The 19,887-nt window shown below is 39.1% G+C and overlaps 1 protein-coding gene across 1 annotated transcript in view; it reads right to left on the minus strand.

Moving 5' to 3' along the window:
* The window catches only part of CTNNA3 (catenin alpha 3), a 1,121,082-nt gene that overhangs the window by 876,351 nt on the left and 224,844 nt on the right, over positions 1–19,887 (minus strand). The gene's annotated exons all lie outside the window — the stretch shown is intronic.

Genomic DNA, 19,887 nt, shown 5'->3' on the forward strand with positions numbered 1-19,887 from the left:
AAGCCTACAGAGCCCGGAAGGGCAAAACTGCTTCCCCCGCTGTGGTGAAGGAGCCTGACTATGTCCATGGCCACCCAGCAACCGGGTAGAGAACCCCTTGCTAAAATTTTTGAAGCCCACCCCCGAGCATACTGAGGCTAAAAACCAAATAAGCTGTGTGATTGATAATGTAGCATGCAAGGTTTTCCTATCCCAAGGAACATTGGTTCAAGAAATGCACTCCAAAAGAAGTGAGCTCTTAATTCTTCTTTTTTATTGTCATGGGAATCAAAATTAGATCAATAAACCTAGGTAGAAAGTCTTGTTTGTACATGTGAGTAGCATCTCAGCAGTCCAGGACAGCCCACAATTGGCAGTCATATTGTAAGAGATTACTGAAAGGCTGGGAAAATAACAGGATAATGTCAACTCACGAAGCATTCCTGGCCTGCTTTTGAGTTGCCATAAGCAATGGGGGATGGGAAACTGATGAAATGGCATGGCAGCCAAAGACAGTTGCACATTCTAGATTTCTCTCTCTCAAGGCTGTATCCCAGGGTTATCCACAGTGGCCAGAAGGGAGTGGTCTCTATAATCGATGAAATTGCTCCATTGTCTAAGATTTGAGCCTTTCAAGTTCTCTCACAAGCAGGGGTGAAATCCAGCAGGTTCTGACAGGTTCTGGAGAACCAGCACCGGAAATTTTGAGCAGTTCAGAGAACCGGTTGCAGAAATTTTGAGTAGTTCGGAGAACCGGCAAATATCACCTCTGGCTGGCCCCAGAGTGGAGAGAGAATGGGGATTTTGCAGTATCCTTCCCCATCCACACCCACCAAGCCATGCCCACCAAGCCACACCACGCCACCAAGCCACGCCCACAGAACCGATAGTAAAAAAATTTGGATTTCACTACTGCTCACAAGCATAAAAGGAGGCGTGGGGGGGGGAGTGTATTCAGGCTGGCAAGATTCTGTTACTGTGACCTTATAATTAAAGAATTAGCATTCAAAACTTCCTTTTCTAGTCTGGTCTACCTCGAAGAGCTGATAGCTTCTCATCAGCCTCAGTTGTTGTTGGAGTGTGAGTGGCTACCACATAGCACTATTTCCCACACGCTAATTTGCTATCCTATATATTTATTATATATAGGGACGTGGTAGCTCAGGGGCTAGGACGTTGAGCTTGTCGATCGAAAGGTCGGCAGCTCAATGGTTCAAATCCCTAGTGCTGCCGTGTAACGGGGTGAGCTCCAGTTACTTGTCCCAGCTTCTGCCAACCTAGCAGTTTTGAAAGCACGTAAAAATGCAAGTAGAAAAAATAGGGACCATCTTGGTGGGAAAGTAACAGCGTTCCGTGCGCCTTTGGCGTTGAGTCATGCCAGCCACATGACCACGGAGATGTCGTCGGACAGCGCTGGCTCTTCGGCTTTGAAACGGAGATGAGCACCGCCCCCTAGAGTCGGCAACAACTAGCACATATGTGCAAGGGGAACCTTTACCTTTTATATTTATTATTCTATAAGAAAAAGTTGCATGCTACAGACCAAGTTTTATTCAAAAAATGCTTAAAATTAAAAAGATTACAGATTTACACAGGGAGGAAAGGGGCTATTATATCTTTCATATTCAACAGGAAATTGATTCACTCAGAACAAATTAGACATGATATGGAATGTATGCATGTACTAATGCCCAAAAGGAGCTGCCCTTGAAATATACTCAATAGTTTCAAAGAACTGGGTTTCTTATTGTCTTAATCTAGTTCATGGAAAAAGAGAAAGAATCAAGCTGTGGGGTTTTTTGTTTTTTGTTTTTCTGCATAGTCCTAGCTTGTTCAAAGATCTAGGACAGGCTCTTACATGCTTTTAGTAAATTGGTCTTTAGAGTTTGAAGACATAATCGATATTAAGCATCAGAAAGCTTTGTGGAATATTTTACAATATAAAATGACTAACTTTATTTTATTTATTTATTTATTAAATTTTTATACCGCCCTTCTCCCAAAGGACTCAGCCAAAATAAAACACAATATATATACAATTAAAATCAAAATTTTAAAATAGAGCATATTACAAAAAGGCCGATAGTTAAAAATTTAAATTTTAAATTTAAAAATTTTAAACCCCAAAACAATAAAAACCCCAGTTTAAAATATTAAAAACTATTATGCCAGTCCCGCTTGAATAAATGTATTTTTAGCTCACGGCGAAAGGTCCGAAGATCAGGCACTTGGCGTAGGCCAGGGGGAAGTTCATTCCAGAGCGTTGATGCTCCAACAGAGAAGGCCCTACTCCTGGGGGCCGCCAGCCAACACTGTTTGGCGGACGGCACCCTGAGGAGACCCTCTCTGTGAGAGCGTACGGGTCGGTGGGAGGCATAAGGTAACAGCAGGCGGTCTCGTAAGTACCCGGGTCCTAAGCCATGGAGCGCTTTAAAGGTGGTGACCAAAATCTTGAAGCGCACCCGAAAGACCACAGGAAGCCAGTGCAGACTACGGAGCAGTGATGTTACATGGGAGCCACGAGCGGCTCCCGTTAATATTCGCGTAGCCGCATTCTGGACTAACTGTAGCCTCCGGGTGCAATTTATAATGATAATTCATGAACTCCGAACATTTTCAAAGCAATAATGTCTTTTAAGAGAGTTTTTAACATCTGATTTCTCTCATTCTACTCACAGACACCCAGAGAAATCAAAAAGTTGATCGTTCATACAATGAAACTAGTCTGACTATGAGCTGGGGTGGATTCTAGCAAAATTCATTATTATTATTATTATTATTATTATTATTATTATTATTATTATTATTGTTATTATTATTATTATTATTATTATTATTATTATTATTATTATTATTATTATTATTCATTAAACATGAAACTCAGTCAACTGAACATTCAAAAAGACATCACAAATACCATTGACTGGTGCTGACGGTAGATACGGGTTGCTACCAGCGTCCTAGGTATCAATCAAGTACCTTCTTAAGATGTACGATGTTCCAAGTAGCACAGTTTTTTGCAGTTCTGCTGGTGTTATTGCAGGAAGCTGCAATTTGTTGATTATAAAATTCTTGGACATCTTTTTAAAAAACCATCTTCAGATGAGGCAAATGCAATTGCCAGAATATTCCTATGAAACAATTCACCCCCCTGATTATTATCATAAAACCCTAAATGGTAAAAATGATATCATTTCAAAGCTGTTTATTGCCAATTAAAAGACAATAACCTCCATTCCGATAAGCTGTACTTCCTATTTAATCTAAAAATCTTCCCACTGTAACAGATTCTTCTCATTGCAGATATATTAATTGCTGCTTGTTGTTTGGCTTACCTTGGGAACTTCTAATGTTTGGATAGATGGATGGCTAAGAATATAAATGGAGACTTATATTATTTGCCCCAATTTTTGAACAAATTAGTATCAAGCGTTGGGTAAAATTATCTCTAAAACTTCACTGCTTCGCTTCACTTCATGTTAGCAAACAGTAAACATCAAAGTGCATTAATTTGCTCCACAGCAGGATGCGTGCGTGTCTTCACACACACATATAAACAACTTTAAAAAGCAATCTATATAAATACACTCTTTTGAATTTGTAATGGTCTTGCAGCAACTTAAGATAAAACATATGGAAAAGTCTTTCTTGTGAATTAAAAAAAAACATGTATCCCAATTTCATTTGCAATGTTAGATTACTGCCATCATCAAGGATTTATTTTACCTTGGAAGGAAGGAAAGTATCAGTTGGTTGAATGCTTCCTGAGGAAAACTCTTTAGCAGATTAATAATTCTGGGTGCATTCAAGTATATTAAATATGAATTACTGACTATTGTACTGAATCGTCTTCTCTGAATCCAGTATCCTATATTATTCTTGCTCGGCCCTCAAATAAGTAACCAATTAATCTGGAAATTATTGGCTGAGAACTATTTAGTGAGGGACAGAAGTGTGAAACCTTTGATTTCCTTTCTCTTATTTTTTTTTCACCACCCACCCCCCTATATAAGTTTTTAAATATCACTTCATTTATGAGCAGGAGGCAGCTTCAATTCTCATTCCATAACTCTCACATGTTTGAATATTAAGGCGACTTGAATGAAATAAATGTCAGGCTGAATTTTCACAAGCAATTACGTCTAAAAATAAAACAAGAAGCAGTTCTACTTGAATCACTGTAGACAGCCACGGCCTGCCTGGCTGCCTGCCTCCCCTGGGTTGCCCAACATTTTTGCTGCTTGCACCCTCCCACATCCTATTCCCCGCCAAAGAGGAGGTGGAAACCCTTCCCTGGGGGAGGAAAAAGAAGAGAATAAGGGACTCAGTCAAGAGCAGGAGGGGATGGTAAGAAATAAAGCTAGCTATTATTTCCCACTTGGCTGATGAGGCTGGTAACCAACAATTTTTTTCTGTGGAAAAAACAAGACTCATAGTGTACTCATATGACTTCAGTATATAGTCAGAGAGAGTAAAAAAAAAATCAGCTTAAAGATTATACGTGAACCATTGGTAAATGATAACGATAATAACTTAATACCCTGTTTCCCCCCAAATACGACATCCCCTGATAATAAACCCAATCGGGCTTTTGAGTGCATGCCAATAAGGCCAAGCGCTTATTTCAGGGTTCAAAAAAATATGACAGGGTCTTATTTTGGGGGGGAAATGGTATCATCTATCTATCTATCTATCTATCTATCTATCTATCTATCTATCTATCTATCTATCTATCTATCAGCTAACATCAAAAACATCATCAAAAAAGGACAACAAAGAATGTTCTTTCTGCACCAACTCAGTAAGCTCAAACTGCCCAAGGAGCTGCTGATTCAGTTCTACAAAGGAATTATTGAGTCTGTCATTTGCACCTCTATAACTGTCTGGTTCGGTTCTGCAACTCAACAAGAAAGACACAGACTTCAGAGGATAATTAGAACTGCAGAAAAAATAATTGCTACCAACCTGCCTTCCATTGAGGACCTGTATACTGCACGAATCAAGAAGAGGGCCATGAAAATATTTACAGATCCCTCACATCCAGGACATAAACTGTTTCAACTCCTACCCTCAAAACGACGCTATAGAGCACTGCACACCAGAACAACTAGACACAAGAACAGTTTTTTCCCGAAGGCCATCACTCTGCTAAACAAATAATTCCTTCAACACTGTCAAACTATTTACTAAATCTGCACTACTATTAATCTTCTCATAGTTCCCATCACCAATCTCTTTCCACTTATGACTGTATGACTGTAACTTTGTTGCTGGCAATCCTTATGATTTATATTGATATATTGACCATCAATTGTGTTGTAAATGTTGTATCTTGATGAACGTATCTTTTTCTTTTATGTACACTGAGAGCATATGCACCAAGACAAATTCCTTGTGTGTCCAATCACACTTGGCCAATAAAAAATTCTATTCTATTCTATTCTATAAAAAATTCTATTCTATTCTATTCTATTCTATTCTATTCTATTCTATCCTATCCTATCCTATCCTATCCTATCCTATCCTATTCTATCCTATCCTATTCTATTCTATTCTATTCTATTCTATTCTATCTACCTACCTACCTACCTACCTACCCTGTTTCCCCCAAAATAAGACATCCCTTGATAATAAGCCCAATCGGGCTTTTAAGTGCATGGCAATAAGGCCAAGCGCTTATTTCAGGGTTCAAAAAAATATAAGACAGGGTCTCATTTTTGGGGAAACACGGTACAGCTGTGACAAGTGGTAGTCCTCAACTTACAACCACAATTGAGCCTAAAGTTTCTGTTGCTAAGCAAGACCATTAGAATAGAATAGAATAGAATAGAATAGAATAGAATAGAATAGAATAGAATAGAATAGAATAGAATAGAATAGAATTTTTATTGGCCAAGTGTGATTGGACACACTTACTAAGTGACTTTGGACCCATTTAACAACCTTTCTTACCACCGCGGTTAAGTGAATCACCACAGTCGTTAAGTTAATAACATGGTTGTTAAATGAATCTGGCTTCCCCATTGACATTGCTTCTCAGAAAGTCGCAAAAGGAGATCACGTGACTCCGGGACAGCGCAACGGTCATAAATAGGAATCAGTTTTCCAAGTGTCTGGATTTTGATCATGGGACCAATAGGGATGCTGCAATGGTTGTAAGTGTGAAAAACGGCCATAAGTCACTTTGTTCAGTGCCATTGTATTTATTTATTTATTTATTTATTAATCGAACTTATATACCGCACCATCTCCCATAGGACTCAGGGCGGTTCACAGGCATATTAAAACAGTACAATAAATAAACATTAAAACCCAATTAAAATTAGATAATATCATAGCCTGGTCACTAAAAAATAAAAAACCTATAAAAACCCCATTAAAATATGCTAAAACCTTTTATCTTAGGCTAGTCCTGCACGCTGAAACAATAGAGTCTTCAGTTCCCGTCTGAAGGTCCGGAGGTCGGGTAGTTGTCGTAATCCTGGAGGGAGCTCGTTCCACAGGGCTGGTGCCGCCACAGAGAAGGCCCTCCCCCTGGGGGCCGCCAACCTACATTGTTTGGTCGACGGCACCCTGAGGAGGCCCACTCTGTGGGAGCGCACAGGTCGTTGGGAGGCAATCGGCGGCAGAAGGCGGTCTCGAAGGTATCCCGGTCCTAAGCCATGGAGCGCTTTAAAGGTGGTCACCAAAACCTTGAATTGCACCCGAAAGACTACCGGTAGCCAGTGCAGGCCGCGCAGGATAGGTGTATGTAGGAATTGTAATTCCGGTTGCTAAATGAACTGCTGCAAATTGAGAACCACCTATGTTAATTAAGGTTGTTACTCTGACTTTTAGTATCACTTTCGAAGACATTTTATTTACGAGCTGTGACTGCCTCAAGCAGTTGCTTTTCTGCAAACTTCATTAACTTTCAAAGCATTCTGACATAATCCCAATCTTTGCAAAAAATAATAATAATAATAATCCCTGCAATGATAACAGCACAGTCATGAAAAGGAAATTCACTGAGGATTGAAAAATTCAAGGATACCTAGAAGGCATTCAAACATTTTCGGTCTTAGTTACTACTATAAAGAGAGAGGCGGTGCAAAAAAAAAAATATCATCAAAAACCCACCCTCAGCACAGATGATAATAGCAATCCGTACAAGTGATCCCGCCAAATGTTGGCATTTAGCTGCAAGAGGATTAACAAACACACCCTCGCGGCTCCCCGGGAGTGTTATATATATATATATATCCCAGCAACAATATAGGAAGGTTATTTTCAAGCTTTATTTGGAGAGGGAAACTTACAAAATTGTGATAATGGTTTAGGGGCAAGGGTGGGTGACTCTGGCAACTTTCCTACCTGTGGATTTCAACTTCCAAACTTCCTGTGCCAGCCATGCGTGGTGAGCTCAGGAATTCTGGGAGCTGAAGTCCGCCGGTGGTAAAGTTGCCAGAGTTTGCCTAGCCTGCTTTAGGGGAACAACCTCTACTGAAGCGAGCACCAGTTTCAGTCGCTGAAGTATATTAACTAATTAGGCAATTATAAAAACCAGAAAAATGCTCCACTGGGGCTCGGCCATAATTATCTGGAAGAAAGGAAAGATAGTCCTCCAGCCAATAACCACCCAATGAGCCTGCTTAGCATAATTTATTGGCCTAATGAATGAGATCTATGCTGGGTACAAGGGGATGAGGTGGCTCAGTGTCTAAGACGCTGAGCTTGTCGATCGAAAGGTCAGCAGTTCAGCGGTTCGAATCCCTAGCGCCCTGTTACGGAATGAGCTCCTGTTTCTTGTCCTAGCTTCTGCCAATCTAGCAGTTCGAAAGCACATAACGCAAGTAGAAAAATAGGGACCACTTTGGTGGTGAAGTAACAGCGTTCTGTGCACCTTCGGCGTTTAGTCATGCTGGCCACATGACCACAGAGGCGTGTTTGAATAGTGCTGACTCTTCGGCTTAGAAATGGAGATGAGCACTGCCCCCTAGAGCCGGAAATGACTAGCACACATGTGTGGGGGAACATTTACCTTTATGCTAGGTATCTTTATTGGAAACTTTTGGACTGGCTTAGTGAAGACTTTAGGGCAGGCTGCTCTGTGTCAGATCCAGGACTGAGATCTGATCGAAAAATATATTCAACCACTTCAATCAGCCCTCTCTGCTCCATTTGCAGAGCTCAACCAGGCTTTTGACTCCATCTGTAGAAAAATCCCTTGGAATAAACTCGAGGCATCTATAATTGATACTTACTCTTTAGTACTTGCACTTCAGAGGAACACCAGTTTGAGAACGGTAGGCACTATAGCCGGGCACCTCTCACCCACCGTGTCAACCTCACAAAGGGAATCGTATTTTGGCCCCACAATTTTTTTATTCCTATATTAATCGAACGGCGAAGGCCTTAAGCAAGGAAGAGTTTCAACTGCCAAAAGCAGCTAACAGATCTGTCCTGCTTTATGCAAATGATGCTATCAGGCTATCAGAGGCATCGGTATGCCTTAGAAGAACCACGAGACCTCGCCTCCATTTCTGTAGGGAACACTCATGGCAGATTAATGACAAGAACACAAAGGTCCTGCGGTTTGCAAAGGGCTTCCCCCCCCCCAAAAAAAAAAACCCTGTTGAATCCTGAAGGGAAAGATAACTGAGCAGGTCTTTTTGTGTGTGTCTTTTTACAGTGCTCAGGTTTTGTGCTATGTCATTCAGAGAAATGATACACTCATAACTCCCAGGCTATTTTGAATGCTCAGCTTTTTAGCAGCAAAATGTGTGACTGTAACACTGTTGTTACGTTTGGAGGCAGGGTTTATATATAAAAGAAGTGAAGCACGGTTATGGCTATGTGCTAGTGGTGGGATTCATTTTTTTTTTACTACCAGTTCTGTGGGCCTGGCTTGATGGGCGTGGCAGGGGAAGGATACTGTCAAATCTCCATTCCCAACTCACTCCAGGGGGAGGTTACTGCAAAATCCCCATTTCCTCCCAATCAGCTGGGACTCGGGAGGCACAGAATAGATGGGGGCGGAGCCAGTCAGAGGTGGTATTTACCGGTTCTCCAAACTATTCAAAATTTCTGCTACAGGTTCTCCAGAACCAGTCAGAACCTGATGAATATGACCTCTGCTATGTGCATTCCGATATTTGCATATCCCCCACCCCTACCCCAAGGCAGTGGTGGGATTCAAGTTTTGTTTTTTTATTGAAAAAGTTTTATAAAACTTTTTTTTCCCCTTTCCCCCCCCTCCCCCCCAACTCCCCTCCCCCCCCCCAACTTCCCGGAACAAACACAAGGTATAGTTAAAAATAAAACAAACATATACTAAAAAATTTTCCCTCCTAACTGAATTATACTCCTACAATTCTTATCAATTCCTAACCTCCCCCAAAACAATCAAAAATGATACATCCTAATCATTCAAAGGCAGTCTGATAACTCTTAGTCTGATATCTGTTTTGAATATAGTCAATCCATTTTTTCCATTCATTTAAATATCTTTCTTGCGTATTGTCTTTCAAAAAGGCTGAGATTTTTGCCATCTCAGCCAAATTGGCAACTTTCAATATCCATTCTCCTATTGTAGGGATTCAAGTAATTTAACAACCAGTTCTCTGCCCTAATAATTTCTTCCAACAACCAGTTTGCCAAACTGCTCAGAAAGTCCACAACCGGTTTTCCCGAAGTGGTGCAAACTGGCTGAATCCCACCACTGCCCCAAGGTATGGTACATCTTACCTTGTGTGCTACACTTTACTCCTTTTAGAAATGCCAAATAAATGGCAAACTACAGGTAGTCCTTGTTTAGGGACTGCCTCGGTTAGCAACCACTTGCAGTTGCTATGGTTACAAAAGGCAACTTTGCAACCAGTTCTCACATTTAAAACCTTCGGAGGTCTGTAAAGCAAATGAAAGCTGAAATGAGATCATAAACACAGTCAAGATTTCATTTAGTATCGACTGCGCCGACCCCAATTGGGGCTGCTAAACAAGAACTACCTGTGCATAAATTGGAGTTATCAGAGGAGATGCTTATGTTCCTGGGACAAGATCATGCAATGGTAGCTCTTGAACAAAGAATCCCTAACACAGAATTACAAACAGACTATGCCAAAGTGTCACTCGTTATTAGTAACCCTCTTCTTAGCTCCTTTCCAGGTTGGGGCAGCAGAATCCTATGTCCAGCTTCTTTGGGCAAATAAAGACCTCAAAATAATTCCTGGTGTTGCAGGGTTTGCATTTGTAATCTGTTGTTGACAGCAAAGTAGATTATGTACAACTTGTTGTTATTAGCGAAGTTGTGTCCGACCCATCACGACCCCATGGACAACGTTCCTCTAGGCCTTCCTGTCCTCTACCATCCTCTGGAGTCCATTTAAGCTCACGCCGACTGCTTCAGTGACTCCATCCAGCCACTTCATTCTCTGTTGTCCCTTTCTTCTTTTGCCCTCAATCTTTCCCAGCATTAGGCTCTTCTCCAGGGAGTCCTTCCTTCTCATTAGGTGGCCAAAGTATTTCAGTTTCATCTTCAGGATCTGGCCTTCTAAAGAGCAGTCAGGGTTGATCTCCTCTAGAACTGACTGGTTTGATCGCCTTGCAGTCCAAGGGACACGCAGGAGTCTTCTCCAGCACATAGTCATTGGTGGGTTGCTACCAGTTCACCCTGGATCGGGTGAACTGGTAGCAGCGGTGGGAGGCTCCGCCCACCCACCCGGACATCTCTGTGCATGTGCAGAAGCGGCACGCACACACGCAAGCACGTAAGCGCCCACGAGCGAACTGGTAGCAACAGGATTTGAATCCCACTACTGACCATAGTTCAAAAGCCCCACAACTACAAACCTTCTTTACTGTGAATGTCACATTGCCTATTGCACAGTTTGGTTTGCTTTTTAAAAAATTTGGGTCAGTGACTGAAAATAAACGTGGACTATCATTTTTATTCTTCACCTATATTTGAAAAGCTTAATGTTTTAAAATATTTCTAGAAATTACTGTGACTATTTTATATTTGCCTCCACTGTCAATAATCTATTAATTATTTATCTGTTAATAAATAACAGTACTTTTATGCCAGTAAATAAACATCATTAAAACTTAATATACAGAATTCAAAATCAGAACACACATTTCCCACTGGATATTGCACAGAAATAAATATACAATGCTTTTAGGATGCATAGAGGTATTCATTGAATACAAGAGAGATATTTAACTAATACTATAAAATGTATTGCCTCATTTCAAATTCAGTTTTATCCATTAACAGCCATGTTCCATGTTTCATATATTCAACATATGCTCACCTATTATAAAAAGAATTGTTTACATTCCTCAGTTTGTGGAATAATTTCATAATTTTTAAAAATGTGTACCACACCATATTTTTTTACTGTTTTTTAAAATAAAATCTTTCTTTGTAGAAGAATGCAAAATATAAGCTGAATACTAAGATACGTGGAAATAACAAAATTAAATTAAACAATTCTTAACAACAATCCGTGAAGCCAAAAAAAAAAGGAAGGAAGGAAGGAAGGAAGGAAGGAAGGAAGGAAGGAAGGAAGGAAGGAAGGAAGGAAGGAAGGAAGGAAGGAAGGAAGGAAGAGACAAAAAAAAAATCCACCTAAGGGTTTCTATTAGACGATGTTAAAAGTTAGATCACTAGAGGATAGCTACCATCCATTTTCCCTCCTTTTTCAAGGTTTGTTTTTTTTAAGAACACTGTTGTTTTGTGCTTAGCACATACCAACGGATAGAAAATACTGCTTTCTTTTCAGTCCCTTTCAGCACTGTTTAAACTTAATAATGGGTTGGGTGAAGCTGAAATGAAATCTTAACAAGATGGAGTGCTTTTCAGCAAGCGGAAACTGGACTTGAGGGTCAGGTTGCAGTCTACAGTGAAAAGGATGGCTCTTGTGCAATTTGAAAGGGCACCTTGATTTCCAGCTGTCAGAATGAAGGTTGCAGTTATGGCAAAGAGTACAATCACACAATTACTTTAAATGTACCAGCTGCAATTGTTCCTGAACCGGTCAGATTTAGAAAAGAGTTACCACATCTTGATTAAATCTCAAACTGACTAATGCAACATGCTCTAAACTAAAGGGACCTACTGTGGTTTGCAGGAGCTGTTACAAAATGAAGCCGCCAAGCCTTTGTTGCCCAATATTTTCCAGGCTCTATTTAAGTTTTTAGTTTTTATATCGGTAAGTTAAAGGCTGATTATCTCGGGGAATTCCTCTGTTGCTACAAATCCATCTGGCCTTTAAGATCTGCAGGAGAGATTTCATTGGCATAGCTCCCAAATTATAACATCCGGTCCCAAAGAAATCATGTTTAATCACTGCTCTCTCCGCCTTTACAACAACATAAAAATATATCTTTCATCAGACTTTCGATTTTAATTGTTATCAACATTATTTTTAGTTTTTGTTGTGACATTTTAGCCACTTTCTGGTGCTCAAGAGGATAGAAGGAGGGATATAAATCAAATTAAAAAATGAAATGGGTTTATCATTGCGAGGCATTTTATTTAGAGTTTAGCTTCAGCTGCGATATTATCTGCAGTGCAGGTAACTCAAAACTATTTTGTTGGAACAAATTCTGCTAAGCAAGCTCTAGTTAACCAAGGGGAACAGAAGAAATATTCCTAAATGAATCATTAAGATATACCTTGTGATTATGTAGCTAAATGTTCTCCTTTGTTCAGAATGGTATCTTAGGAATTTCTAACGGACTATTTCTTCAGCTTCTATATTACCCCAGAAAGGGATTCACATGATTTTCACTATTTAGATATTAAATTCCCATATCTCTAGAGAGCTGCTCAGGACGAATGATGATACTCCTGGATATTACAGGAGATAGAATTCCATATTTATTTATAATATATGGTGCCTTTTTTAATTTGCTTGTTGTATAGGGAGTGCTAAGAAGGGCAAAAGGAGCAGATTTTCATGCTTTAAATAAAAATAGATAACAGAAACAAAAAATGGAACATAGTTGAGGTATTAAATCATGCAAAGCTCCATCTCAGTCCCAGTGACATCCCAAGTAATTGCTCTCGTTTTGTATGAGGATGTCTAATATTATTTCTAAAAATACAAAAATAGACTGAATATGCTCAACACTATTTATTTCTTCAATGTATACAGCTGCCCCATCTCACAAATAAGTGACTCTAGGTAGCATAAAGCACAACTAAAACAGTTAATAAGTAGATTAAAAAAGTATAAAAACCAAACTAAAACAAAGACAATAGACAAATGTTTATTAAAAACAATAGTGCCACCTTACTACTTCACCCATCCCCCACGGTCCCCAGATCTGCCAGCATAACCAGGTCTAAAGAGACCTCTGGAAGCTCAACAATGATGGGGCCAACCTCAATTCAGGGCAGAGAAGATAGAGCAAGGCCCACAGCAGAAAAGGCCCTTTGTTAGGAAATGGGTTCTGTGAGCACACATGAAAATGGAAATTAGATCAACCCTGAAATTTGCAGAGAGATAACCCTAAAATGCAGAAAAAACAATTGCTACCAACCTGCCTTCCATTGAGGACCTGTATACTGCACGAGTCAAAAAGAGGGCTGTGAAAATATTTACAGACCCCTCATAAGCTCAAACTGCCCAAGGAGCTGCTGATCCAATTCTACAGAGGAATTATTGAGTCTGTCATTTGCACCTCTATAACTGTCTGGTTCGGTTCTGCAACCCAACAAGAAAAACACAGACTTCAGAGGATAATTAGAACTGCAGAAAAAATAATTGCTACCAACTTGCCTTCCATTGAGGACCTGTATACTGCACGAATCAAGAAGAGGGCCGTGAAAATATTTGCAGATCCCTCGCATCCTGGACATAAACTGTTTCAACTCCTACCCTCAAAACGACGCTATAGAGCACTGCACACCAGAACAACTAGACACAAGAACAGTTTTTTCCCAAAGGCCATCACTCTGCTAAACAAATAATTCCCTCAACACTGTCAGACTATTTACTGAATCTGCACTACTATTAATCGTTTCATAGTTCCCATCACCAATCTCTTTCCACTTATGACTGTATGACTATAACTTGTTGCTGGCAATCCTTATGATTTATATTGATATATTGATATATATAATATATATATATAATTGATATATCAATTGTGTTGTAAATGTTGTACCTTGATGAAGGTATCTTTTCTTTTATGTACACTGAGAGCATATGCACCAAGACAAATTCCTTGTGTGTCCAATCACACTTGGCCAATAAAATTCTATTCTATTCTATTCTATCCTGGACATAAACTGTTTCAACTCCTACCCGCAAAACGACGTTACAAAGCACTGCACACCAGAACAACTAGACACAAGAACAGTTTCTTCCCGGACGCCATCACTCTGCTAAACAAATAATTCCCTCAACACTGTCAAACTATTTACGAAATCTGCACTACTATTAATCTTCTCATTGTTCCCATCACTCATCTCCTTCCACTTGTGACTGTGTGACTGTAACTTTGTTGCTTGTATCCTTACAATTTATACCGATATTGATTGTTTCCTGATTAGCCTATGACTATCATTAAGTGTTGTACCTTAGAATTGTTGATGAACGTATCTTTTCTTTTATGTACACTGAGAGCATATGCACCAAGACAAATTCCTTGTGTATCCAATCACACCTGGCCAATAAAAAATTATATTATATTATATTCTAAAAAAATAACTCCATGATGTCTTCTTAGTATTTACTCAATGATGTCCATTTATGATTCTGTCACTTTTTGTACAAATAGCATCTAAATATACATTTGTTATTGTTTTTAACCATTCAGTCATGACCAACTCTTGGCACTTTATAGGCAAGTGCTCTCAGTGCTACCCCGTCAAGCACACTTCTTACAATTGTTGTACGTTCAACATTGCATCAGGCGTGATGTCATCAACCCAGCGTGTTCTTCGCTTGCCCCTTCTTCTTTGTCATCTCTAGCATCATTGCCTTTTCCAATGAACTATACATTAAAGTATCATTTAAAGCAGATCACTTGTACGATGTCAGACGATAAATAAAAATGTTGGTATCAGGTGCAAGAAATCAGAGACTGAGGCTGTTCAAATGAATACAGATTTATGGCATGCTAACACTCTCTACAAGAATCTGAACTATTAATGGTCAAGGCAAATTAGTGATAGATAAGAGTCAACAGAATTCAAGGTGGTCTGGATTTAGATCTCTTGTGGGCAAGAAGGGACTTGAGTCTGATGACACACTTGACCCTTCCCTCAGACTCAGAACCAACAATAAAAATTTAGTCCATCATAAATGGAGGCCAGTAGATAGATGGAGGTAGGGTTGCAATACTTCTATAGCAATGTGTATAATTTCAGAATGTATGTAGTTTCTACGCAGAACATCCTATGTGGCTAATATTGGCATTTGGAACCATTATGCTAATTCAGAAGAACATTTTAGGACTAATGCACTTGAATTTTGGGTGTGCAGCAGTATAATCCAAAGTACAATGCAGTTTTTCACCTGGGTTGCATAAAACAAAATTGCTTCCTTGATTTGTGCAGCTTTTACTCTGTGATGAGCTCATTACTCATTGCTATAACTAAATAAATATCAATGGCTAAATAAATAACCCATTTAATACTTTAAATAAAGTAAATGACATTAGACTAGGTTGCATTAAGTAACATGGGAATATGAGAGAAGAATTTTATAGTATCTGAAGACAACATTACAGCAATTTCTATACTTACATCAGATACAATAAACCCACAAGACCTTATTTTTAAACCTACCAAATCTCTGTTTTGATAAGAATTTGCCTATGTGAAGAAACAAACCAAATAGATTGCCTAGAAGATTGTTAATTCTTACTTAATTCTCCCTCTGCCATTTCTCATAAGTAAACATTAGAGTAAAATTTTAGAAAATACACAGTATTTGTACACCATTAAAGTAAATAATCAGTGCCTATGAAACTCACTTGTGTCAATAAATCCCAAAGATTTATAGAATACAGCATAGGGGAGTACATAGTGAATATGATTTTTAACAAGAAATATATTTCATTATTATGCGCAAGCATACTGGTTTAAATAGATCACTATACTCTGAAACTGATGAACAGGTCCTATGATGGGATAATCCTACTACAGTCACCAGTAAAACTAAGAAGAGTCATATCCCACTTTTGTGAAGGTTGCTTAATGAAAACCAATTACAAAAAAACCTCTTCAACTCCCAGAATTCCTAGCCAGCAGGCTACAAGTACTGAATATATCTCAGTTTTCTTCCATGTTTTAAGGGCAAACTTTGGTCCAGCTTCCAAATGTACAAATTCATTTCTTACCAAAGAAATTCTTCTAAGCAGCAAACTACATGCTAACATAGCCCTGTGCTGGATACATTTTATTTTATTTATTTATTTGTCGGGTACGTATTAGATAATATATGTAAGTATAAGCATGAATTGAACACATGAAATGAATACAATTAAAGGGAACATTAGGACAGGGGCGGTAGGCACACTGGTGCTCTTATGCACACCTCTTACAGACCTCTTAGGAATGGGGTGAGGTCAATAGTAGACAGTCTAAGGTTAAAATTTTGGGGGTTTGGGGATGAAACCACAGAGTCAGGTAGTGCATTCCAGGCATTGACCACTCTGTTGCTGAAGTCATATTTTCTGCAATCGAGTTTGGAGCAGTTCACTTTAAGTTTGTATCTATTGTGTGCTTGTGTATTGGTGTGGTTGAAGCTGAAGTAGTAATTGACAGGTAGGACATTGTAGCACATAATTTTATGAGCTATGCTTAGGTCATACCGAAGGTGGCATAGTTCTAAATTTTCTAAGCCCAAAATTTCAAGTCTGGTGACATAAGGTATTTTGTTGCGAGTGGAGGAGTGGAGGACTCTTCTTGTGAAATATTTCTGGATGCGCTCAATTGTATTAATATCCGATATGCAGTGCGGGTTCCAGACAGACGAGATGTATTCAAGAATTGGTCTAGCAAATGTTTTGTATGCTCTGGTAAGCAGTGTAATATTACTGGAGAAGAAGCTACACAAGATTAGGTTTACAGCCCTTAATGACTTTTTGGCGATGTTGTTACAGAGGGCTTTGGCACCTAGATCATTTGTGATCATTTGATATGAGTACTCCAAGGTCCTTGACAGAGTGAGGCTCATCTGCAAGGTCATGTCGACTCAGTTTGTATTTTGTGTTCTGATTCCTTTTGCCAATGTGTAAAACAGAGCATTTGTTGGCTATTGAGTGTTGAGCAAAAGGCCTGGCTAAATACTTTCAAAAACTGGCTAAAAATTAATCTTCAGCCACCATGGCTGGTCCTTGCTTACATCTCGCTAGACAAATTCTGCTCCAGCCAGAAACAGCAAATTGGAGACCAAGTTCAGCATGATAATTTTTCTAGTTTTTCTCGGAAGCTTTTCTGACACTGGGCCAAGTTCAAGTTATGACAGCTCTTAGACAAAGGATTCTTAATATAGGACTACAAATCAAACATACCAAACTACCAGCTAGCTAGAATACAACAGGGACCTAGTTAAGATCTGTTTCATACCAGCCCAGGATCTCAATCAGCTTGCAATAAATAAATTCCATGGAGCCTTGACATTGTTCTACCGTTAGTGTTTTGGAGAACAAGTTTCAAAATACATGCAGGAAGAACTTGCCCTTATCAATTTGACATTGGACCCTGTGTTGCTATATTGTCACTTCTAAGAAGACAGGTGCTACAAACTTCTAATCAATTCTTAGACCATTTTCTGGGTGATCAGATTTTTTTTTTATGGAAAACTCCTGGCAAATAACAACCCAAAAATCAAAACATGCTGTTTTGCTGCTAAATTGGCAATCGGAGACTGTAGAATTCATGCTTTTCAAGTGGAAAATCAATTTTGGATTCTAGTTGTATTGTGTAGACCAGAGTATTGCACAAAGCATTAGAATACTGCATTATTCTTACCTTGTTTTACTCTAAATGAAAAATGTTGCCCAGAACACTACAGGGATCTATCCATATACTGTACTTGCCAGGAGTCAAGACTGACTCAAAGGAAAAAAATAAAAATAACGTCAGAGACCTTCTTTTAATAAAACTGGAAGGCTAAAATAAAAATGATTTGTGTTCGGTTCTGCTGGTTTATTGTCGTAATGTGATTGTCAGGGGATTATAGAAATTATTTCAATCGAAAGAGACTTCAGGCATTTTCAGATCTGAAGGACTACAGAGAGAATAAGAAACCAGGAAGGATAGCATTACAGTGACTAATCCTGCTCCAATGGTCAGCTGGACTGTAAGAACAGAGCCCCAAATCTATAGCTCTACATGTAGGGCACCTATGGATAATGGATGAATTCTGCTACTGTCCTCTTATACAAATTCTCTAAGCACAAATTCCTATCTAACTAATAACTCCTCCATTAGATGGTGGGAATAGAAACGTTTCCTGTTTTGCATCACCTTCTATTGTGGTCCATCAGCAGCCTGCAGAGCTGGCAGTGGAGTCGGACAGAGAGGAGGCTGGGGAGGACAATGGGCCAGTCCTGGAGTCAGGGGAAGGCCCGGTTGAGGGTTCTGCATCGGAGGCAGAGATGGGGCCAGGGCCATCTGGGAGCAATGCACAGACTTTGGAGCCTCCAGAAGTAGACAGCGGAGAGGCAGAGGAACAGGAGGAGCCTGTTCCTAGTGCACGCATGCTAAGAGCTGCCAAAAGGCAAGAGCAGCTAAAGCAAAAAGGACGACTCGGGAGTAAGGCCAGGAGATGATTGGACCCTCCCATAAGGCTTAAAAGAGCAGCAACAGCTCTTGGGTTCTTTGTAGGAAAGCAATGTTGCTACATTTGTTTCTAGTCAGCGTCTCTTGTTTCTGAACTTCGTGGGCCTTTGCCAAGAAAAGCCTTTAGCAGGATGCCAAAGAAGACAAAGGTTTGTGATAAGGCCAAATGACTTTTTCTGAAGGATTTGTTTTTGAATTAATTTGGACTAAGCTGAAAATGAAATAATCCTCAGATGTTCTAATAAAATATGTTTGTTTAGGACTGATTGTGTCTAGTGATAACTACTTGGGCCTAGGTCACAACACCTCCCTAGAAATGTATTTGGATCCATATTTCAGTAATGATCTGGATGAAAGGTAAAAATGGAAAAATGTTCCCTACCATGGTTCTCTTGTGCCTAAATATGTTACCGTACTTTCTTTTTAAAAAAAATAATTTTAATTAAACTTTTAACTTTTAAAAACAAAATAAAGAAAAACACAACAAAAAACCAAAACACATTAAAAACACATAACAGACATAACATTACATATTTTACAGCTTGCCGTATCGGCATAAATATATGTTCTTATTCAATCGTTCCTCTACATGTTTATATTTATATTGGTATCTATTTATCAATCCGTCCTTATCCGGTTAACACAATTCAATGGTTTACACTTCCTACACTTTAATTAGGTTAACATTCCAATTTATTATTTTGATTTCTTTTTTCTAACCAATCATATAATTTATTCCACACTTTGTAGTAGTCCCGACTCTTCCCTTTCCTTAATTTCTAGTGTCATTTTGTCCATTTCTGCACATTGTAAGATTCTTCAGATTATTATTTCCTCTCCTGGAACATTTTTTTGTTTCCATCCATGTGTGACAGCGATCCTTGCTGCCGTTAGTATATGAAGTATTAGATATTGCAAAGATTTGCCTATTTTGGGGTTAATTATTCCTAATAAATAGAGTTCCAGTTTAAATTCCATTTTTAGTTGGATAATTCCCTCTAGCCAATTTTTAATTTTTTCCAAAAAAAATTTATCTGTTACCGTACTTTCTATTGTACCAGATCCCCAAAAAAATCTTCTCCCATTTATAAAAGTTGCATAACTGAAATAAAAGAAAGATA

This window comes from Ahaetulla prasina, chromosome 6 (assembly GCF_028640845.1).
Source record: "Ahaetulla prasina isolate Xishuangbanna chromosome 6, ASM2864084v1, whole genome shotgun sequence".
In the NCBI taxonomy this organism is placed as follows: domain Eukaryota; kingdom Metazoa; phylum Chordata; class Lepidosauria; order Squamata; family Colubridae; genus Ahaetulla; species Ahaetulla prasina.